This window comes from Heliangelus exortis, chromosome 7 (assembly GCF_036169615.1).
Source record: "Heliangelus exortis chromosome 7, bHelExo1.hap1, whole genome shotgun sequence".
NCBI classification, from domain to species: domain Eukaryota; kingdom Metazoa; phylum Chordata; class Aves; order Apodiformes; family Trochilidae; genus Heliangelus; species Heliangelus exortis.
The window spans coordinates 24,023,236-24,046,350 of record NC_092428.1 but is presented as its reverse complement, the minus strand read 5'-3'; the positions used below and the strand labels follow the sequence as shown (position 1 = coordinate 24,046,350).

The following is a 23,115-nucleotide window of genomic DNA, read 5'->3' as shown; positions in this document are numbered from 1 at the left end:
CTATGTCTAGAGCCATGAAAAATCTAGAAAAGACTTAGAACCCTTTGACTGACAATACTTTCTGCCTGCAGTTCTGGCCTCAGCTCAGGGAGACCCCAGCAATAACATTTTCATGCTTGTACAAAGTCATTACCAAGATCTTAGTAGATATGCAGGAAGTGCCTTATGGACCTTCATCAGAATGGTTCCAGTGATGGTTTCCAAGGTTTCTGAGATACCTGTTGGAGAGCTGAGTGTTATCACCTTCAGGTCTTCCCATCCTATCAGGAAGTGAAAGGATAAGAAATTCTGGGCATGAGCAAAGCATTCTTATGAAGACTTCAGATTAAATTTACATGAAAACTGCAAAGTGTGACAGTAACAGTAGGGCAAAAATGCAGATAAGATGGAAAAAATAATAATAATTTTTAAAAAAAGTAGGCAGGGGGAGATGCAATCTCTTGTGTAGGTCTTTTCATACTGTCAAATCTGTGTTAATGCCAGTAGTGTAGGAAGTCAGTGGGTGTCTGATTATAAACTCCTGAAGACAGAAAAATTGCTGTTGTAACTTTTTTTTTAAAATCAGATGAATTTTTAAATAATAATTGAGTGTATATATAGCATCTTTGTTTGCTTTTTTTTTTCCTCCACCTTCTTTTTGCATACAAAAACTTCCCTTTCTCATACCATTGGCAGCCTAGAATATGAATAACATATTTTGTCTCCAGCTGAAGTTCCCTGTGTGCTTCTGAACTACTTGGTGGGGTGCGGGGGGGAATCCCTTTGTAATGGCTTCTAAACAAATTCAGTATCAATTTAAACTATTAGAGGAATTTAAATAAAAATAATTAGGATTACTAAAATACTTTGTGCATTCCCAATCACTGGTTTATTGCAAATCTGGATCATTTCCAAGGAACAGTAATAGAATGAATACATTAGAATATTTCCTTCCCCTTAATATGAAAACATTTGCTCATGAATATATGACTGATAACTTACATTGAACACAAAACCAGATTGATTTGCAGACATGCTTGAGGAGGGGCTGGAAGAAAAGAAGAATAACAGCCACGTTAACAAAAGAGTACAGAGATGCACATTCACATGCACTAAGTGTATACCAAATAATAATTTTTTAAAAAACGTAAAATCTCTCACAGCTCCTCTTCTCATTAAAAAACCCCACAGATTTGGAGATTGACTGCAAGTGGTTTGAACCAGTTAAAAAAGAAAGCTGGAGCAGAGTAGAGAGGGTGAGAAATGTAAGCTGATAGCAATGTCAACCAAGTTACTGGTTCTGTCTTGTTTCCAATCCATCTACCAACCTTCTTCACAAAGTGAGGAATTATGTCTTCCAACCTGTGTAACCTACTGGCACTAGGGAGCGTAAATAAGTTTGCACTGTGCAAATCCTTGGGCTGTGAGAGGTGCCATGCTCTTGTCTTTGCCACTGCCACAGAAAGTGTCTGTCTCTGGTATTTGCTGGGTTTATTTTTAGGGCAGACTCAAGTTTCCAGCATTGTAGCTCTTTGTTTTGAGTCCCCATGTAGTGTCCAGGGTGGGAAGTGCTACCCACTGATGTGTGCATCCATGAGCAGGCTGCTGCCAGCAGGAGGGAGCAGGAGGCTGCAATCAAAGCCCAGTCTTGAGAAAAATACATGAGGATGAGCAGTATTTCTTGAAAAGGTCTCTGTGTATTTCTGTGCCAGTTTCTCGATTCTTGGGCTTGTTTTTTTGTTGTTGTTGTTCTGTTAAACTCTGGGATGGGATTTTACCCATGTTCTCCTGTTAGCTTTCTTCTTCTTTCTTTTCCTTACCCTCAAAGAAGATAAGAATTGCAGTACTGGATCAGATTAAATGTCTGTCTATCTCAGACAGTATCTATTTACAGATTCTTAGGGAAGACTATAGGAAACAACATTAACTGTTCTGTGGTACCTTCCTCTACCTTTCTGAGGAGAAAGCAAACAAATAGGATGCCCTTTTGTGCTCACTGAAATTTATCTAGAATAACTTCTCAGGATAAAGGCGAAGTCATCCATGTGTCTGATGTACATGCTGCATAAGGGGTCTGGTTTCTGCTTGCACTTTGACCCCCTAAGGAAATCAGTCTGTGAGCAACTAATGCATCCCAGCAGAGACAGAAGAGGACTGAAGAGTGCTAAACATAGCTTCATCCTGCATACATGGGGAAGAGAGGAATTCTGCTATAGTGAGCTTGAAACAAGGGTAAGAGTTCTTGAATCAAGTGAATGTGATTCTGTCAACAAAAAAACTCTGGTGAAAAATGTATATTACAGCATAAACAAGAAAATTCTGAGTAGAGATCAAGACCTTGTATTTCCTCTGCATCTGACAATGCTGCAATCACTGCAGGGATAGCATGTCCAGGGCTGGTGTCTGCCTCTCTGGAAGGATATTGCCAGTGTTCTGAAAAGAGGAATGAGGGAAGGACTGAAAAACATGCCCAAAAGACTAATATTTGAATAATTTAATCTACTAGTGTACAAAAGAGATGGAGTAGCTTCATCCCATTTTATACAGATTTCAGTGGGGAGGGTGAGTTTACTTTTAAACTCAAGCTGATAAAGCTACAGTAAACCCAGGGATTAGAATCCCAAGTTGAACAAACAATCTGTGTGAGGAGATACACACTTTGCAATAGGGAAAATATTAATCATTAGAATAATGCAAAAAGAGCTCGCACAATAAGGGCAATTTTAGATTATCATCAGATTCTTATAGAATTTGCTTTTGTTTTCTTTCCTTAAAATATATTAAAATACCAAACCAAACCAAAAACCAACCAACCAAAAAAACACAGAATGTAGTGAATTCAAGTATGTTGAAATATCCACATTATATAGGTAATGTCTCAGAAGTTCACTTCAGGTCCCTTCTGGAGACTGTAATGTAGAATCTGATGACTCCTGTAATACTTAAAGGTGTTCAACTGCACCTAGCAAGCCCAACTCTATCTCTGCAAACATATTTCAGTGCCAAGGCAAAGAAAAACCAGACCTGATACAGTGGGCCATTGATATTTGAAAGTAAACCCCTTGGTTTTTAATTTATATATCCTAAGATCCCTGCTTAAAAATGTGTTTCCTTTTTTGTAAGTCACTGCATAACTCCCTGCTAATCCCCCTCATTTCCATTGAATATGAGCTTTATGGAGAACAATACTAATTAATCCTGCATAACTATAATTTAGTGACTGGGCTGCACAACAGCATAAAAATTAGCATGGCACTGGGCACCAGGTTATCAGATTCATTTTCTGGTTAAGTCCTATTATGTTCTGCAGCATGGGCACAGCATACAACCCATTTAATTACACAGCCTTTCAATCAGCTTTCTTGTAAGCCTCAAAACTGTCTTCCAGCCTTTTCACTTTACAGAAAGCAATACTTGCTCTGAAGCCACTCTTTCATTGTACTTGACCAGCTAATTCCTATCAAACCAGCTCTAGGGAATCCTGCTCTAGCAGGGGGGTTGGACCAGATGATTCTCAGAGGTCCCTTCCAACCTCTTAACATTCTGTGATGTCACCAAGAAATTAAAAACAAGCCCAACCAAGTGAAGACATTCAGAAGTGAAAAAAGCAGCACAAGACTACAAAGATGTTGCTGGAGATTCTCCTTGTTTCATTATTTATATTTCCCCACAGTGGCAAGAAACCACATTCCTATATTCCATATAAAAAATATAACTCACTTAATTGATCTAAGTAATTTCAAGGCTGCTGAATAGCAGAAACCTCCAGAGTGGAATATTCTGACTTAATGACCACATAAAATTGCTCGAACTGGTTTTAATGTCATTGTAATTTCTGAGTTTATTTAATAGCTGAGGGGGAGAGAGGGTAGTAACATCAACAGTCATCTGTGTGTATATAACTGCATATAACAAAAGTGACACGTGTATGCCACAAAAGCCATCATTTTAAAATGGCTGCAGTAAAAATGCAGTTATACTGAGAAGTTGCTTTTGGACATGACACAGTTTAATATCTATGATACTGAATTAGAATTTATGACAACTCAGGTTTGTTTCCAAGTGTTTGACCTTTTTGAGTCCACTGATTCCTTCTTCTTTCTTAGCCTCATCCATTCAGTTGTTAAAAATTTTAATCAAAAGCCGTGCAAAAAGGTATCCACCACAGCACAATTTCAATCCACGTTACACCTGCAGTGTATATGACAGAGATATTTCTGTACTGATTTTTTATGTAGTATATTTTAAACAGCTGCCTTTCTTCCCTAATCATCACCACCTTCGTTAATTTCAGATTTATTTTTTTTAATATCACTGGCCTCAGCCCAGCTCCACTCATGGAGAATCAACACATCCACAAGGCAGAAGTGCAAAGCCACCCATGGCCTGTGTTGAAGCACAAGTGGGTATCATAGATGCAATCTGCTTGGATATTTTTTTCAGTGCAGGTGACCTCACTGATTTCCAAAGTGGAAGGTGGAGGTGCAGAATGTGCTGCTCTGTTGGATAACTTTATGCTTTCTCCCCAGCTCAGTGTTTGCCTGCTCTTGAAGTCTTGTCCTCAGTTTCTACCAACCCCGTTCAGAATTATTTTGCAATATTAAAATAATAATTAAGATTTTAAATCTAATTCCATATTCTTCTCTACTCCTTCTACCCCTCTGCTCTGTTTGAAGTTATTTTAATCTCCTCTCAAACTTACCATTTTTTTTCCTATCAGACTTGTCTAATTTGCCTCATTTCTAAGTCATGATGATATCCTCAAGACGCCAATTCATAACTTCCTCAACTCGAAATTGTTCATTAAAATCTAATTTTTACCATCTAATTCTGGCTTTTTAGCTAATGAAATCAGGGTAATTATAAATATCCATCTTGCAACATTGCATATTGACATTTGAATATAAAGACTTGGAATGGAAGAAAAGCGTCACTGGAGAAATTATTTTCTTACCTTTAGTTGCAAAGAAGATCAGCTCAGTCATAAATATATGGATTAAAATACTCTCATCTAACTTAATTTCAATATTAACTTTATACTGCCATTAAGGTTTGCCTGAAGAGGAACCATAAGGGACCATAACTAATTTCAACATCCTCACACGAGATATGTTTGGTTTTCTCAGATCCATTATTTAACAAAGAGAACTGAAATGCTCAGAAAAAAAGGTATAGCTCATGCTGTATTTGATCCAGAGTTCAACAAGAGCTTTAACATCTTCCAAAAATATCAGTATGTAGTGAAGGAAAGAATCACTTAAGAGAACTTGTAGTACTCTTTTCTAGTCTTATTTTAGTTGATGACTCTACTAGATTCATGGATGAATTTTATAGGATCACATTGTATTAAGACTCCTTGTGATACCAAATAGTTACCCCACAATCTTATAGATTATATATTTCTTTTAATATTTTTAAATTTTGGCAATCATCACTAGAAGTTATAAATACTGTTGGATATTAATATCCTGATACAACAGTCTGCAAAATCTATGGAGAGGGGAAAGACAACCAGACTTGTTCTAGGTTAATATATTACCACCATATAATGGGGATGTGAACCCAAGTGTAATTCTGCAGTTACAGATCCTTTTGAAATAATGTGGTTTGGAGAGCTGGATGTCAGCTCTGCAGAATCACTCCTAAAAAAAAGGCTTCAGAAAACCACAGGTAAGGTGGTGTAAGGATGATCAGGCAGGTATGTTGTTATCAGAAAGAAATTCTTTACCTAGTGGGATCCATTTTTATAAAGTTCCTGTAGATCCCTGCCCATTTTCTTGACAAACTACTTTGTGAAATGTGGGGAAGCTCACTTGCTGTTTGCACTCCAGTGCCTTGGAAATGTCCTGCACCAAGGGTCTGAAAGCCTCAGCCCATGGTGAAGTTCATGTCCTGACTGTAATCTGCCACCTGAGAAGCAAGAACATTTCAGCTCCATTGCAACTGTGAGCTGACTTATGATAAGTGGAGAAATTTAACTGCTTTTTTGGAGTCTTTTATTTTATAATTTTTCAACACACAAAGAAATACTCTAATGTTCTGTATCCTTTTTTAAATTTTTTTTTTAAATGAAACAGTAGATGTGGTCACTTAGGAGAGAACTGCTGGGAAGAGCAAAGACACCAGACAGAAATTCTTCACTGCATGCCTCAGTCACAACAGAAATGTTGTCTCCCTCCATATTTTATACAACAGCTCAGAAGAGGTTTGTCTAGTAAATGCAGATGAAGTTATCATTGCCAGTCTCCACTATGCACAATTACTGTGATTCATGCAACCTGCCTCTGAGATGAGATGTCTAACAGTAAGTATATAATAACCACTAAAACAACTATTTACTTATTATGGCTAGATTATACTATGTTCATTTTAATAAAAAGCTTCAGTATTAGATGGTTTGATACCTGGTGGAAAAGAATACTCCTCTTGGCAATGGGTGAATGAATTTACAGAGCAGACACAAGGAAGTCATTTCAGGCCCAACATCATCCCTGCAAGTGTTGAAGGACAGGTTGGACAGAACTTAGAGTCGATGATCCTTAAGGTCCCTTCCAACCCAAACTATTCTGTGATTCCATGATCAGCTAAAGGAGAGTATTCTTCATGTTACCTTGTGTCACTGTGGAGAGAATGGTGTGAGCCAGTGGCAGAGACAAGAGAATCCTACATTTAAGAGCATGTTCAGGCGAGCATTCCATAGGGATGAGTATAAGCCAATTCTCCAGAAATTTTCAGCTGCAGGTTTTCATGCTGGAATTGTGAGCATGGTTTCATAGTTTGTGAGTAGCAGATTGTGATGACATAACTGATGGGCCACTGACATTGGTTGGCACCCAGGAACGCAATGACTCTGGGGTTATCATTCATTAGCTCTTGTGAAAACAGTGAAAGAGTTTAATCTTGTGGCAGTCAAAAAAGAAAGACCCTAACACCTCATACTAGGCAAAGGTTTGTTCTATTTCAAAGCAAGGAATGTTGAACCTCTGTGGCAGCCTGCTGGCTCTGATTTCACTTGTAATAATGCACAAGAGCTATTCTGGAAGTCAGCTTTCTTCTGGAAATAAAAAGGATCTGGCAATTACTGCAATTGTGTATTAAGATGAAGAGAAATAGGATCAAACAAAGCAGCCTTACATCAGCTATCATTTACATCTATTGCCAATTTAGTGGCATTAATGCAGTGTATACATGCATTCCAGAGACACCAGTGGGCAGCACATGACTTTTTCAGAATATGTAAACAGCAAAGTAAGTATTTTGAAAGCATTGATCTCAGAGAATGGCAGCTCCAATATCACAGGCATAAAGCTAAGGAACAGAGGATAGGGAAAATAACCTGGCTGCTGCAAACATCTTTGTTCTGAACTCAGTGCTCACTTAAAGGGTTTTTGTAGTAGGGAGGCACAGGTGTAAGGATTACCAAGGCAACTGCCAAGCCAAATCAAGCCCAAGCTGTAGCCTGGAGCTAAACAAGAGCTGGTGTGATTGCCTGTTGTCCTCCTCTGGGCACAGAGACTTACAACCAAAAGAAGCAGATGCCAATATGTTGGCTCACCTGTCCTAGTGCAAAACCTTACAGAAGACTTAATATTATTCTTGACAGTATCAAAAAGGCAGCAGAACTGAGGACAATTTTGGTATCGTTGTTGCAAGGCCTAGATATCCATACCAGTAGTCTGAGTGCTATTGCCAGCAAGCTGCATAATTCCCCAAGGAACCATGAGTGGTTTTCTGTAATTTATCCTTTTCTTCCATGACCTATGATGCAACTTTCTATATAACACTATAAATAAAGCATCCCAGTTTACTAGCCTTTTCCCTGAGATTAGATACCAAATACATGTGAGGAAAGGGCCACAAAAAAAGAGAATATGAATACACTTTTTAAAAGGCCTTTGCTGGTTTTATCCCTCCTAAGACACCTAAGCAGAAAGCCTGACTAGGGAGTCTGGGGAGTCTGGCCACCTTTGGCACTTTATGTCTTCAGTGAAGAAATATTCCTCAGTCTGAAGAGATATTTTGACCTCAGGTGCAGCACCTTCTGTCAAGGCTTTTTTCCCCTCTTTCTTGCAGTTGAAGTGGTGACTGTGATGTTTTTTGTACACTTAACATTCTCTAGCATAATATCTCTATTTCTCTCCCTGTGAATCTTCAAATTCTTCCTCTAGTTTTAACTTTTTCCTATCTCTCATTTTCTCTGTGTACTGTATTCTTTCCCTTTGATTTTCCCATTCTTACCCATTGCACCCTCAGCTGTTCATCTCCTTCCTCTCTCTGCCTGCATTCTATGTATTTAAATGGACACTGAATTAACAGTCAGTTTTTCCAAAATTGGTCCTGGAGAAACTAAAACTGGACTGTAAATTTGCTACTAATATCAGATTTGGTTAATACAATTCATTAAAAAGAAATTTTTTTAAATAAATATTAAAAATAATACAAATCTATATTGCCCTTTAAAGTACCATTTTTGTTGAAGAATGAAAACAAAGGAGATCTCTTGAAAAGAGAGTTATAAGTTATTACATGACAGTAAAAGAACATCAATAAAAAAACCTGCAAGGCTTTTAATTTCAAGTTAAACAAAATACCATAGAGCCATTTGAAATCAATATTTTATTGTTTTTTAGATATTGTGCTTATGGTTTTAAAAGTTTGTTGTGAGCAATTTTTAAAAATCTTTTTTTGGCCTACCACAAAAATGAAAGATCCATTATTCACCAAACTCTGTCTGCTGTTCCTCCTTTCCCTTCTATTTTTGAATCATCAGTTTTTAATTTGTCTGCCACTGATATTATATTGTCTCTACATGGTCTAGTCCAGCCCCTGACAGAATAGCACTCACTGGTCTAAAAACACCAATAAATTAATGTTGTATTCAATGGAATGAACAGTACTGTTCAAAGAGACTGAGGGCTGGCAATAGAGAAATCAGGGATGAATTTGCAACATGAAGCAGCATCAGAAGGAAGGGCAATGCAGACTTGGGCTTTGGTCAGAGACACATTATATTATGGAGTAAGAAAAGGAAAAAAAAAAAAAAAAAAGGCAGTAATTTTCCTCTGTACAGTCCAGGCCACCAGAGCAGTATTGGCAAAGATGCATTCAGAGGGAATGCTGTGGCAGCTGATTTACTGGGGAAAGTTGAAGTGAGAGAGTTCAGCTCCTCTGGGGCAGAGGACAGAAGCACAAAGCACATGCTTGCCATGGGGAGCTGCCATGGGAAGTCTCCTGAGGAAGGTCAGATCACCACAGGCCTGCATCTGCACCCCCCCTTTGCCTTCACCTATCCCCTCAGGATAAACCTTTCTAAAACTAAATTTTCTGACAACCAAGCCACATAAACAAACCCATCCTTGTCTGAGGGCAGAATATTTCCCCTCAGAACAACAAAGCTCCAGACCATCTGCCAGGGTTCAGTCATCTCTGCCCAGCTGCACAGGCTGGAACTCTGGGGGCAGCTCAGAGCACACCTCTGCCTGCCACAGCTGGGAGAGGCAAATGCTGCACATGTGTTGGGTAAATCTCGTTTCTATTTCCCACTTTGATATCAAAATTTGGCACAAGATATTCAAAGAATGGCCTACAGCAAACAAGATTAATAAGAGAATTAACTCAACTGTGTAAGACCCAGTTCAGGGTCCCAAGATTCTTTGATCATGCAAATACAGACTGTGGAAGCCTTGAAATTTAGGCAAGAATTTAGGCAAACATCTGTGACAGTGTGTGAAATGTTTGTACGAGATTATGCAGAACATTTGCTTTTCAGGATGCTTTGAGAACATTTGTGCTGCTGCTGCCCAGGCTATACATTGTACTTCTGCAAGCAAGCTCCCCAGAAAGACACATTATTCCACCAGAAAAACAGTACTCTACTGCCCTAGTCCCAGGGAGTCTTTCTCCTGGTTTCTGTGACACCATGGGAAAAGAAACTTTTTTTGCAAGTGACTGTAATGAGCTCATAGTTGAGAGCAGGTATGAAATTTCCAAGTTGATTATACGATGTGGAAAGAGTTTGTTTTTTAAGAGCTGAACACTTCTGGTGCAAGAAGCACACTTCATATAAGGAAAAGTGCCATGCAGAACAGTAAAGGACATTCTCCTAAAGAGCTGTGAAAAAAGTCATCGCCAGGCACTTACCTCAGCACTCGGCTTCTTAAAGGAAGTTTCAACTCCAGCATTTTCACTATTGCATTTTTTAAGCTCTGTTAAGATCTTGTTCTCTGTCTTGATTTATTTTGTTGTGCAGTGAGTCCTTCAAGACATTTGGTGAAGCCAGAATAGTGTGATGCAGAGAAGGCAAGCTCTGGAGGATACAGCATCATTATGGCATCTTTAAGGACAGCTCACCGAGAGGTCTGAGTGTGATCTTTTGATCTGCAAGCACACAAAAGAAACCAGCACTAAGGATTTAAGCAGTCATAACTGACATGAAGGTATCCCACACTCAGCTGAGTGGCCTCAAAAGAGGTGTGAGATGACCACAAGAAATAATAACTTAAGTGCAACAGAAAGGAAACAAAACTTTTGTCATTTTATACAGAGGAGATGTATGTAGGACATTTTATTAGGAGAAACAGGAAAAATCTACATCAATTATATACACCCAAGAATTATTTAGTGCTCAGAATTAGTTGTGCCATAAGAAGTAGAACTTGCTAACTGGCTCAACTATAATTTAGAAATCTACAGTGAGGGATCTAATTTATTACACAAATTAGACCAAGACAGAATAAGGCATTCTGTTTAATCAAAAAGATTTGGGGGGCAGAAGTCTTGTATTTTTGAGCAAGACTGAATATTCTATAAAGTCAAATCTCCTCACTTAAATGAAGGTATTAAAACAGATGTAAGAGAGTGAAAGAGGTCACACTGTTTTCTTAGGATTACTTTCAAGTAGTTAGTCACTAACTCATTGGGTATTTAATGAGAAAAATTGTTCAGGTTTCTCTTGCAGCTAACTCAGCTGCTATATGGTGCCAGCACTGGCTAGGTAAATGACTTACATAAACCAAAAAGGTCAGGATTTCTTGTCAATATTTCTGTCTGGGCTATGTTTCCTTTTTCTCTGCTCCCAGGATGTAAATATACTCTCAGTAACACCAGCAATAAGATGAGAAAGTGCTTGATTCACCAGTTTGTTCACAAATGGAGAGAACTCCTTTCTTCATGGGCAGGGGAAGTGTCTGCCAGGAGGAAAAGCTGCAGTTCAAGTATTAATTGACAAGAAACCTGAAGCATGTGCAATACTATTCCCCTCAAGGAACTTTATGTGTTAATTATGGTCAGTGGCCAAATTTCTGAAGATTATGGTACAATTGTAGTCCTCTAGTGAGCAAGATGCCCAAGTCTCTCTACATCCAAACACTTTTCTTTTTTTTTTACCTGGTGTGTTATTGCTTCTCAACTCATTTATATTGTGGGAAGGATGCAAAGATAATGAGATTCCTTTAACATCCTGACCTCCATTACTTCACTAGAAATAGATGGAGTAAAAGAAATACCAGCCACCTGAGTCTTCCTTTCTTCCTGTTCTAAGTAGTTTGAGAGGAAAAGTTATAGAGCAGATGAAACCAGAAAGATGAATGAACCCTGCTTTGCCACTGGTAAGGCAGCCACTGGAGCTGGCTTCAGACTTTTTTATTTTTCTTCTTTTGCCAGTGAACTCCATGAGCATAGTACTGCACGAGGCCTGGGAATGCTTTATCTTTTTAAGGCCTGGTCTAAACTTGTATGACTTTAAGGCAAACTATCAATTGGGTTTATAGGCTTGGGATTAGACTTTAAAACTTAAAAATGTCTTAGAGCCATTATTTCAAGATCCAGACTTTGATCCCAAAGTTCCTGAATTTAGGAGATGTTTCTGTGAAGAGTTCCTTGGGGAAGTGTCATTATTTTTAATCATTTTTTGGGATTCACAAAGTAAGCTGTTGTTGATTACATGATTTATACATTCTCTCCACAGACTTGGAGGGCTCTATGCATTATTTTAGTGCTTATTGCTTATTATAGAAACTCCATGATAACAGTGGTTTCAATTATAAGCCTATTAGACAGGTAAGTGACAACAGAAACATAAAGTGACACTTTTCTTGCTTCAATACAAGTGCTGTGATGTGTTTTCAGGCAGGCAGTGCTGATGATCAGTACAGAAATGATTTCCTAATTAACTGATTATGTTGGAATCCCAGTTTCACCCAACAAGTGAGCTGGCCAAGAGGTCATATGTCCCTTCCCTTTCCCCCTCACCTGTATCATCTCCTGTGCTGAGAAACTCTTAATCTCAAAAGGACTCTGGGCCAACAGGACTCTTGCCCAGACTACAGGCTCTTGTTTAAATTTCTGATGTTTCAGCCTAAGATAGCATAGATACATTTTGCATTCATCTGTCTGAAGGGTCTGTGGTGGAGTTGGCCACTTCAAAGAATTAGAAAATCATCATTTTTTTGTCTGGCTGCTACTGATCTTGTTGCTTTTATCATCACAGATCATTGCAAATCTCCAACATGTAGCATGTTCTGTGTCATTTTGCTCCATTTCACTTATTTAGGTGTGCCTTCCAGCTTTTCCAGAAAGGGGAGATACAGGAAAAGTCTCCTCTCATAGTAACAATCCCTGTTTAATCTCTGAGTGTAAGCTGATTTATAATTAGCAGCTTGATCCATTTTGTTCAGAGGAGTTCTAGTAAGACAAATGAGGAAACAAAATCTGTTTCATCTTTGCCTTCAAAATGTTGCTTCTCTTGTTGCAGCTCAAGAAGGAAAGAAATAATACTTTGATATCACCAAAGCCCAAAGAGCACAAGAATTATGTTTGTTGTGTAACAGCAAAGAAGAGAAAAGCCCCTGTGGTCCTAGCTCACTCATGAAGAACAAAATGATGTGATGTTACTCACTGATGGGAAATGCCTTTCCTGACTGTGTGCTACTGAATCCCATTGCCTGATTTCCTTCCTGGAAAGGGCTTCCAGTACCACCCTTTTGGGCCTGGAGAAGAGATGGGACTTTCTTACCCAGCATCTGCTCCTCTGTAAGGGGCTCCCAAAGGGCAGAAGGCTAAAAGAAAGGAATACACTAGTTAATAGCTAGTTAGAAGATGTCCTTTAAAAGTCCTTTAAAACAAGTCTAATTCACAGGAAGTATTTCTGATGGACAGATGATTTTCTGAATTACCAGTTTTTTGAAGTTGTCTGTTTTCACTCTTCAAGGTTTCTGCAGCAAAATAACATGGCACTATAGGATGCAAGTTTACCTGCAATCCCAATTATCCTGCTGACCCTAACCTGACCAAACCTGTTATGGCATTTGATTGACAACCATAAATCAGCTGAATATTAGATATACTACAGTTCACTAGACTGCCAAGAACCTGGTTTCAACTTTTTAATGAAAAAACCTTCACAATTCCAGTTATGAAGCCCTCCTCAGCATTTCAGGGGTATGCATGTAACAGTCTCTCTGTGTTTTTGACTGAAAAAGTTCTTGAACAAGGAATTACTTTTCTGAAGTATTTTGAAAATTGCCAGCACACTGGAGACCTTACTGTAAATGATTTTATTATTTATTATTTTACTCCATAGAGGTCATGGAATGACAGCATATGCCTGATTTCCCCAAGTTGTTTTCTTAAGCTTAAATTTCAAGCTTTAAGTTTCAGGTTTATAATTCAGCTAAATGTTTGATTCTTAGAGCTGAAACAATCTTTTTTCACTTGAGTTCACAAGACTAGGCTTACCATCCATTTCTGGTATTTCTGTCTGGGAGATAAAAAGTGCCACCTATGAATGAGGTGAGATGATACTCAGTACCAGACTGATAAATATATATTGCAAAATGAGAGGTTCTGTCAGAAACACTTAGGAGAGGAAAGCTGGCAATTTTATGCCATCTACTTAGAATGGCAGTGATACTGTTTATATGAGAACTGAAATTAAGATTTCAATTGCTTCTAAATAAGGAAGCACACATGCACAGACACAAGCAAATGCACAGAAATTATTAAACCCCAGAAATAAAGAGGATAACAACAATGGGATGCAGAGGGGGTTTGATTATTTCAGCATGTGGCCTAAAATACGGCAGATTCAGCAAGATGTAGATTTGCATAATGTAATGAGACTGGAATAAAAGTATAAGGAAGACAGACCAAGTGCTAATTAACTTGACACTGCAGTATAAACACCAGGATGGGAGGACAATACAATGCAGGAAAACATTCCAGGGACAAATGGATAGTGGTGTTAATTGCATTGTAAAAAAATTTCAAAAACCTCTTGGATAGAATACTCTCAAGGCACTGCTTCAGTGCCTTAGTTGACCCTTTACAGAGATTAATGTCAGTCTGAAGTTATTTTGAGCTACAGGTTCCTGACAATTGCTAGACTGGAAAAGAACCTGATCAGTTCTTCTCTGAATGGAGCCAGACCAAATCTATAGCTTAGTGCCACAACACTGAAAGGGAGAGCAAGAAGCAAGCCCTCCATCCCCTCTAGAAATATCTTGCCTTATTTTTAATCTGAGTGTGCAGGTCACTGAAGGTCCTCTGTAATGAAATGCGTGGCCTCTTTGGTGTTCTTCTGGAAAGGAAGAGTTTCAGCCTCTTCCCTTCCTCTGAGGACAAAAATTTGGGATATTTAGCCTCTTGCCTTATTCTGAGGACTAAGATTTGGGAGTAGAACTCTTGTCCCTTGTGTACAGCATCACTGGTCACCCAGAAAATCTTCATAGTTCTGCAATCGTTTTTCCTGCCTTCAGGGTTGAATAATGAGAGCTAAGTTGATAAAAAGCCTTTTTAATACAAAAACCATTAATATTTAACAGCTGGAATAAACCTTAAAAATGTAAAATTTGCGATTCCCTACCAATAATTGAGGCACATGAGTTTGTGTAGTCACCTTCAGCCCCTCTATTAAGCTGGTCCTTTCTTTCTTTCTAAGGACTGAGTGGATAGGGTGGGTGTGTGGATCCTGTGCAAAGGGAGAATAAATTCTGGAGGACTGCTCTGCTCCCCATGTTCCAAGTTCATAAAAAGAAAGAAGAGCAGAAGAACACTGTTCCCCAGCCTGAGGCCAGGTGCAGAAACTTGAACTCAGACAGCAGTAATTTGTACTTTTAGCTCTGAAAGACTCCTGTACAGTGTGCCAGTTAAAGCCATGACAGTGGTGTAGTCATCTTTTCTCAAGTGGAACCCTAGTCCTCCTCTCAGTGGCCTGTTCAGAGGGCACAAAGCTCACTTAGAATCCTCAAGATTAAGCCATTTTCTGGGAAGAGCTCCAAGAAAACTTTAAGACACTTACTTTTTGCTTTCATTAGACAAGTGGTTCTTCAATAAGTGTAGTAGGTGAGCAGAAGAGGCTTTTGAATCCAGCTTGGCAGCTAGAAATAATGATGAGTTAATTAGATGAGTTATATTGTTGTTCCAGCTACTGCCACTTGACTGCAAAACTGTTCAAGCAGTGAAAGAAGGTTATTTGCAAATGAAATTCTGAAATCTGAAAATGGAAAATTATAGGTAATAGATGTGATGAAAACACTTTGACCATCTTATTGGATAAAAAGAAAAAAAAGTCCCAAATAATTTACACAGTAGGTGATATTAGGCATATTAGTTGAGCAGGATAATACCACACTCCACATATCTTAACTCCATGTGAGGATATTTCTTTTTCAGAGCTTTCTCTGGAATACTTTGCCTTATTGTAATCAGTTCTTATACATGGAGTATACAAACCCTTTGAAGATCAAGGCCATGTTCAATGGAATGGAAGCTGTCCCTGCCATGCAGGGGTCTTGGATGATCTTTACAGTCCCCCCAACCCAAACCATTCTGTGATCATTTGGAGGAGAACTAAACAGATGTTTCTTAGTCATATAAGAGCAGAAATTAATCCCAGTCTGAAAGTTTTAGCTAAGTCAAAACAGAAATTGAAAATGATTATTCTGATGGATTAGTAAAAGAACTCCAAAAACTCAGCAATGAAAATGCTCAGATGCTTACATTTCAGAAGTTTCTGAGATGTGAGAACTGTAAGAGTATTTTCTGTCCTTTAGCTCTGGTCTGGTGATGCAACAAGGATCATGGGAAATACTGTAAAAACTCCCTCCTCGAATTTTGTTTGTTACAGACCCAGGTTCATCTGTAGGGAGAGAAATGGGGTCACTGAGATGAAAAAGTCATTAAAGGAAACCATGTTGAACTGGGTAGGGTTATGGTAAGGGGACCTCTTTTTCTCTCTTCTTGCTTCCCTTCCTTTAAAGCTTGTTAGTATTAATATATCTTGATATATTGAGCCATCTCACCAAAATTAAAGCTGTGCAATGGGATCCACCTTGTCCATAAGTCACTGCTCCCAGGAAAACAGGGAAAGTCAGAGGTTTTTTTGTGTACTTGGTAGAAACCAAAGCTGAAAAATTAATCAGCTCTGTTTATATTTGATATCACTGATGGTTTGGAACTGGCATTTCTTCTTCCTCTCCTAATTTCTAAGGATATATAAGGATATATATCCTTCCTTGCTCCCATTTCTCCTTAGTACTGAGACATTCCAGGCACATCTTCATTCTGGAAGCTGCCGATGGCTTTTTCATTGCTGAAGGCTGCTGTGCAGGGAGTCTGTACTCATAAACAGTCTGAACCTCCTTTGAGGGGGGGTTCACCTACTTAGCCAGAATGAACTGTCCCCCTGAACTGTATCAGTAGGCATGGGGGAGAAATAAATGCCTTCTGAGTACATGGATGAATGCATGCAATGTTCTTGAATTATCATGGAAGTTTCCTCTGGTTTGGCTTTCTACTTCAACTTACCAGGCCCTTCATTAGATGGTAGATATACTTCAAGTAGTAAAGTATTGCCCATGGCCATACATCATCTACAATGTTTATCATGTGTACTTGAATTCATCCTTGTAAATCTCAAGAATAATGCAACACTCAATCACAAGAAAATAGGAAACAGTATGAGGCTCCCTCCTTAGGGAAAATCTCAGTATATCAGTGCATAGTTATTAACTTCATTTGTTAAGGAATATGTCATGATCACAGCAACACTGTAAGGCTTGCAGCATCCAATGATCTCCCAAGGAAATTCAGCTAATAATTGATTTTAACTATAAGATGCCAAAAACAATAATAAAAATCTCTATGTTCGGATTTGGTCTCTTATTATTATTTTAATGTGATGCAGTGAGAGAAAAACAACTTGGAAAATGTCAGTCAAATTACACCTAGAATCACCTCTGGAGAAAAAGGATTTTTTCCTCTGTTTTGGGGAGTAGGGTTGGCTGGTGTGTATCATTAACCCATTTCTTATTCTTCCTTTGAGTTATGTTCCTGGAAATTTTCAACATAGTATATAAATTTCTGAAAATATATTTATTTGTTTGGAAAAAGCTGGTTGGATTTCTCAGATTTAATTATTTTTTCTTTTATTATCTGCAAGATTTTGCTCATTACCACTCAATGTCACCAATTAAACCTGCAATTTATAGAAAAATATAATTTGGAAAAACAATATAAAAAATTCCCACCTCAAGGCATCATATTCTCTCAGTCAAGGAAGTAACACAGTGTCAGTTAGTTCCATCCCATATTTGTAGAAAACATTAACAATCTTCCTCTGACACTGTCCAAGTAAATTCTACATTCACATGGTAACAAATTGTTGGGTTATACAGTATATTAGACTAACATCCCAAAAAAGTACAACTGCCAGCAGGGAACTAACCCTTTTTGCTAGAAGATTGCTCCAGTTTTCTCCCAGGCTTTTCTCACCCAAGCAAGAAATTCAAGCAAAATGTCAGTAAAGTTTGATATTTTGAGATGTAGCTGACAGGAGAATTCTGGCCTTATGGGCTGTGGTGGGTTTTAAAACATTTTTTGTGTTGCAATTCATTACTGGAAAAAAAAAAAAAATGGCCTAGTGCCGTCAGTCAAAGTTTTAATATAACAACAATAATTGTGTCCTCAATCCATTAAACCTGTGACACGTACTCTGTAAATGCTTCAGAAAATAAGATGCAATATTGTGATGGAAAAACCTGTACCTGCCTCAGGGAGGAGTTCCCCTAAAATAAAGGGATATATTGTAAAGAAATTGGGTTTTTATGAGGTGAGGAATGGCAGCTAAGCATGATGAAATGCTAATTTATGTCCTTCACAGCACAGCCCTTGATGCTCCATCAGGAGCTACCAGCAATGGAGAAGAGCAAACGCTGGAGGCAGATGGCAGCAGGTACCACCTGAATGATGATGATGATGATGATCCTTTCCCTCTTTGGGAAGGGATCTATCAGCCCAGGGCCTCTGCATCAGGAGCTTCATGCCTACTCCCTCCCATGGTGGAACAGTTTTTATACAGGGCTGAAATTTCTTCCTAGTTCTCTGCAAGACCAGACCTGCAGTGAAAGGGTAGTGGGAAAGCAAATACATCCCTGGCTGGGACCTGTTGGCAAAGAGAAACAAGAATCTTTCAGGAGCCCTGGGTCACACTGAGGCAAGCCTGGCAAAACAGAAGGGACAGATGCCCTGCAAGGTGAAGGGGACTGCAGAGTCCCTCCAGCTCTCCTCTTCACTAGCATGTGGCAGCACCAGAATTTTTAGACAAATATTTGATTCACTACCATGATTATTTGTTGAGGAGCAGGCCAATATACTTTGTGTATTTTCACACCCAGACATTCAGATTTGGTCAAGCGAGGCCACCTCATACCACTGCTCACTAAATGAAGCATTCAGGCTCTTTCTTTCAAAATGTCATGTTTAATTTCAGGAAATGTCTCCTTTGAGAAAGCAGACTTTTCCTTCATAGCAATAGTTTTTCAATCTAGCAAAGAACCAACTCCCCTCATTATCCACCCAACTCCAGCCTTTTGCAAACACTCTGGAATCACACAGAATAGAATCTATGACACATCCTTTCTACTCACACATATGTTTTCTGGGGATTTTCAATCATCTTTTTCATTTCTTCTTTGGTGTACTGAGAATTTTTCCCCTTTTATACCCTTCATGCTGGAGCAAAGAGAGAGGGCAGTTGCTCCCACCGTGCAGATAATAAGAGGAATATGATGGCAGATAGGATGAATTGTGGAACAACAGGATTCTGTCTTTCCTCACTTCCTGCTTTTTATTAATTCAGTTGGCGACTTAAAATCCATGAGCTACGAAACTTGGGCATTTTGGAACAAGGTAAAAATGACAAGATTGAAAATAGAGTCTTAAATGCTGTTCAGTAGCTTGGGAGAATGATTCATTACAACCTGCAGAGGAATTAAAATAGAAAAGCACAGCTGCTTTGGGTTCCTGTCCAGAGAAACCACATAAGCACAGCTTGCATGAAAATAAACATTTTGCATATTAAGGAATTATTTTTTTTTTTAATAATCTATTATAAAGCCCCAGAGTTGTTCATTCACATTCTTAGGAAAAGTGTAGTAAAAGGGAGAGTGGAGCAAACAATTCTACCTATATTATTATTATTTCTTTTTTTGGTAAAAATCCGAAATACTAATGATAATACTGTTAAGATTTCTGTTATGTTAACAGTAACATCTTGGTTTTATATAATACAGCTATATAAAAGGTATGCTTTTTCTTTGCTTCTAAAGCAAGTTTTGATCTAATGCTCCTCATAATTCAGGTCCCTTGTAATTTGGAGTCTTCTTTGGGATTACAAGTGCCACCAGTAATGTGTATTTCTGCAGCTGCATGTGTAAAACCCAAGCAGTGCTACAATGGTTAAGGCAAACCCTTTAAGAACTGCATACTGCTGCCTTGTTGAGGATTCTTCAGCTCTTTCCTCTCAGAATCCAACCTGAGACAAATGAATCCTCTGTATGGGCAGTGACCAACCTAGGTAGGAAGGAAGGAGTTTTTGTAGGTCTTCAGGCTTTGCCCTTGTCTTTGTCACAATTACAGACCTGCTGTAATTAATCTGCTGTAATCACAATTACAGACCTTCAAAACCTGCTGGTTTTGAAGCCCTACTGGAGGAACTGGTCCATGTCCTACCTATGTTGCTTGGTTGTATTTTATCCACCTAAACTTTTGCTTTTCAGGCTCAGAAATTCACTCAACCAGCCCCGAGTTTTCAAGTACTGGGACATCCGTGCCAGACGACACTGATACAATCAATTAGAAAAGCTCAAAAAAAGCCCCCAGGTCCCCAAAGAGGGGCAGAGAGATGGGGATAGAGACAAAAGACACCTCGGATAAACCCACAAATGATTAAGAACTTCAGAATAGGGGAAATGAGATTACATCTAAAAGCTCCTGGAATAGAAGATAGAGTTTAGAGGAAGATAGAGTTCTGAGATTATTTATGATCAGCCCCTTCCACAAACAAATGTATGAGCACATGCAAACACTGAATTTCACCATTTATGAAGGAATTCTCCTTTGTTCAATACAAGGAAAACCTCAACAGGAATACTTCATTACAGTTGTCAGTAATGAATGAAAAAAAGTATGAAGCATCTGACAAGAACCCATAAAACACCCCACACAGCAACCCAAAACCATGGCTCTGAAAGGAAAAAGCAGGTTTGAGAATTCCAAAAAGGAAATAGTGTAGTAGTCTCTAAAATGCCATTAGAAAAAAATAGAAGAGCATATTCTCCATGATGAAGGTTAACACAGTGAACTGAGTAAGTGAGATTCAAGTTACCTTTAAAAAAGAACTTTCTAACAGAAAGGGAGATGAAGGATTGAGATGGACATCAGAACAAGGTGACAGCAGTGAAAGTCTTTCAGGGCATACTTGAAAACTCTTCATTAGGATTAACTCTAGCACATGAATTAGATGACCACCTGAAATTCTCTCCAACCATGTGACATTATGATATAAAATGTATTTGTGGGAACTGAGCATTTCAGTTTGGCATGTGCCTGACTAATAGTGAGTATGAGACATCCACTTATCCTTGTGATGAAGGAAAGAGAGAGGTGTTTAATTCTTAGCTTCCTGGAAAAATATCTATTCACCCTTCAAACCTGGTTAATTTAGGCAGACACAAGATGTATGATACTGTGATCTGTAAAAGGTAGTTGGCAGAGGAGCTTAAAAACACATTTATTTCTGAGTCATGAATTCAGCACTTCCATAAAGGACAGTTTGCAGATCAATCTTTAAATACCCATTGATGTGAGCAACATTTCCTTACCTTCACAACACTGCAACTGAGAGCAGCTCAACAGAAGATGTTAATATTTTTCTCTGCATCTACCTCCTCCACGAGATCTGTTGGTGACACACATCTCACTGCCATGCTAATGAGGGTAGTACTGATGTCTCCTTTAGCAGTGGGGCACAACAGAACACAGTTGCTGTAGCTGGGCTGAATCTGCTCCAAGGGAGGTTCCAGATTCAGAGATCATGGGGAAACTGAGGCTGCCTTGTGTGTACAGCACCCCAGTACCCTCCCTTTCTTACTTCTCTGGTTAAATGATTATGTTAAATGAAACAACCAAACTTATAATTCTGACTACTTGTCTAAAAGGACTTCTGTCAGTGCCTAATGTCTTCCACTCACACCTCAAAAAAAGGACCTAGCATGCTCAGTATTTTCTGCACTTTGTTGGCCTTGCTGCAGAGAGTTAAAACATCTTACTGTGGCAGCAGGGGCCTCTGAAGACCTCGTGGACGTTTGCAATGGTGTGTGTTGTGCAAATGGGAGAGCTAGAGATAGCCCACAGAGAACCACTGCCTGGTGTTTTTCAGAGGTACACACTTGATCACAAAGTGGTACAGTGGCCCCTGGATGATGCTGACAATGCAATACACTGTTTCTGTAGAAGGGTAATTAGTCCCACTTTCCTAACCTGACTTTATGATTTTCTGTGCTACTGCTACCCCTAGGTCATCTCTCATTGCCTGGAACATACATGACAACATACAGGTAACATGTTACTCAAAGGAGAAATAGCTAATGCAAAGGCTGTTAATGTCTGCTGACTTCAACGAACCTTGTGTCCTAATCCAGAAATCCAGCTGAGGGAAAATCTGAAAATGAAATGCAGTGATTTGAACAGGAAAGGATACACTTTTCATAAGAGTAATTTGGAATATATATGTGCGTATTGCTCTAAGCCTTCAGGAAAAAGGTTTGTGAAATGTATGTGGAAGTAGAGTATTTCTGAAAACATCCCCGGGAGATTGGCAGAGGAGGGGATTTATTAGATGGGATTTCATTGCAGGAAAATAATTAAAAACTAAAACCAGTGCAACAGAAAGCCTAGCTGTGTACCTACAGCTTCTTCCCACTCAGCCATAACCTGAGCATGGGGGCATCTTAACTTACTGGAGAGATTTCTCAGAGCAGGAAGCACTACTGCATCACTTGGGCAGCAAGGTTGATCAGTGTGACAGACACAGCATTGTGCAAGGCTGATGGTGCAATTTTGTCTCAGTTTAAATGCAGTCTGTCTAGACTCTATAAGAATATTGTAGCACATTTAAATATTCTGTATCTACCTGGTAAAATGTGAGAAAAGCACACAATTGTTTGTTTAAACACCTTTGTGTTATCAAAGCCTGTGAACTGCCATAACCACCCTGCACTGCAGGCACACTCTGAGGGATACAATGGATCATGATCATTAAGAATATGCTGAATACCTGTGGTTACCAATTTATCATATCTACCTCCCTGATCTTTTTGTAGTTAAATGAATGATGAACCTATTCCAAATCATCAATTCCCACAAAATGGATACCTACAAGTAGAAACTTATTAAAGGATTTATGAAGAGTGCAGTGGGTCTGGATACCTTGTCTTGTTTGACATTGGTTATACAAGGAACCTTAAAACCACAAATTGATTGATTTGTATATTTAATTAAAGCTTGATTTAATTTATCAAGGGGAGAATGCTAATTTTTCATTCATCAATAGATAAAGTCAGGTTAGAGGAGAGCTGCTGGCTCAGATCTTGTTTTCATGTTGCCTTTATTGTCCTGTATTCTCTATGGTTAGTTTTAAAGGCACAGGTGTGAGACCCTTCTCTTCCCATTGAAATATTTTCTGAAATGTTCAGGTGAATGGGACAGCAATTCCAGTCATCCTGTGCCTGTGCTTGCACAACTGGTGAAGTTGCAGCTTGGTTAGTTTTTATACCTCACTACTATAACTGATCTTTTCAC

At 38.8% G+C, this 23,115-nt stretch overlaps 3 long non-coding RNA genes across 3 annotated transcripts in view; 1 reads left to right on the top strand and 2 right to left on the bottom strand.

Annotated features, from left to right (window-relative positions):
• Nucleotides 1–842: 842 nt before the first annotated feature.
• LOC139798543 (uncharacterized) lies at nucleotides 843–11,245 on the bottom strand. Its single transcript, XR_011726851.1, has 2 exons — nucleotides 10,120–11,245; nucleotides 843–2,412 (listed from the first exon to the last, which is right to left on the bottom strand). It is a non-coding gene; the product is annotated as an uncharacterized lncRNA (long non-coding RNA).
• A 1,208-nt stretch (nucleotides 11,246–12,453) lies between these two features.
• Nucleotides 12,454–23,115, bottom strand: part of LOC139798053 (uncharacterized) — a 145,813-nt gene continuing 135,151 nt past the window's right edge. The window contains exon 4 of the long non-coding RNA XR_011726689.1: nucleotides 12,454–13,034. This is a non-coding gene — a long non-coding RNA (uncharacterized lncRNA). The remainder of the gene's footprint in view (nucleotides 13,035–23,115) is intronic.
• Nucleotides 14,859–17,127, top strand: LOC139798052 (uncharacterized). Its single transcript, XR_011726688.1, has 2 exons — nucleotides 14,859–15,627; nucleotides 16,382–17,127. It is a non-coding gene; the product is annotated as an uncharacterized lncRNA (long non-coding RNA).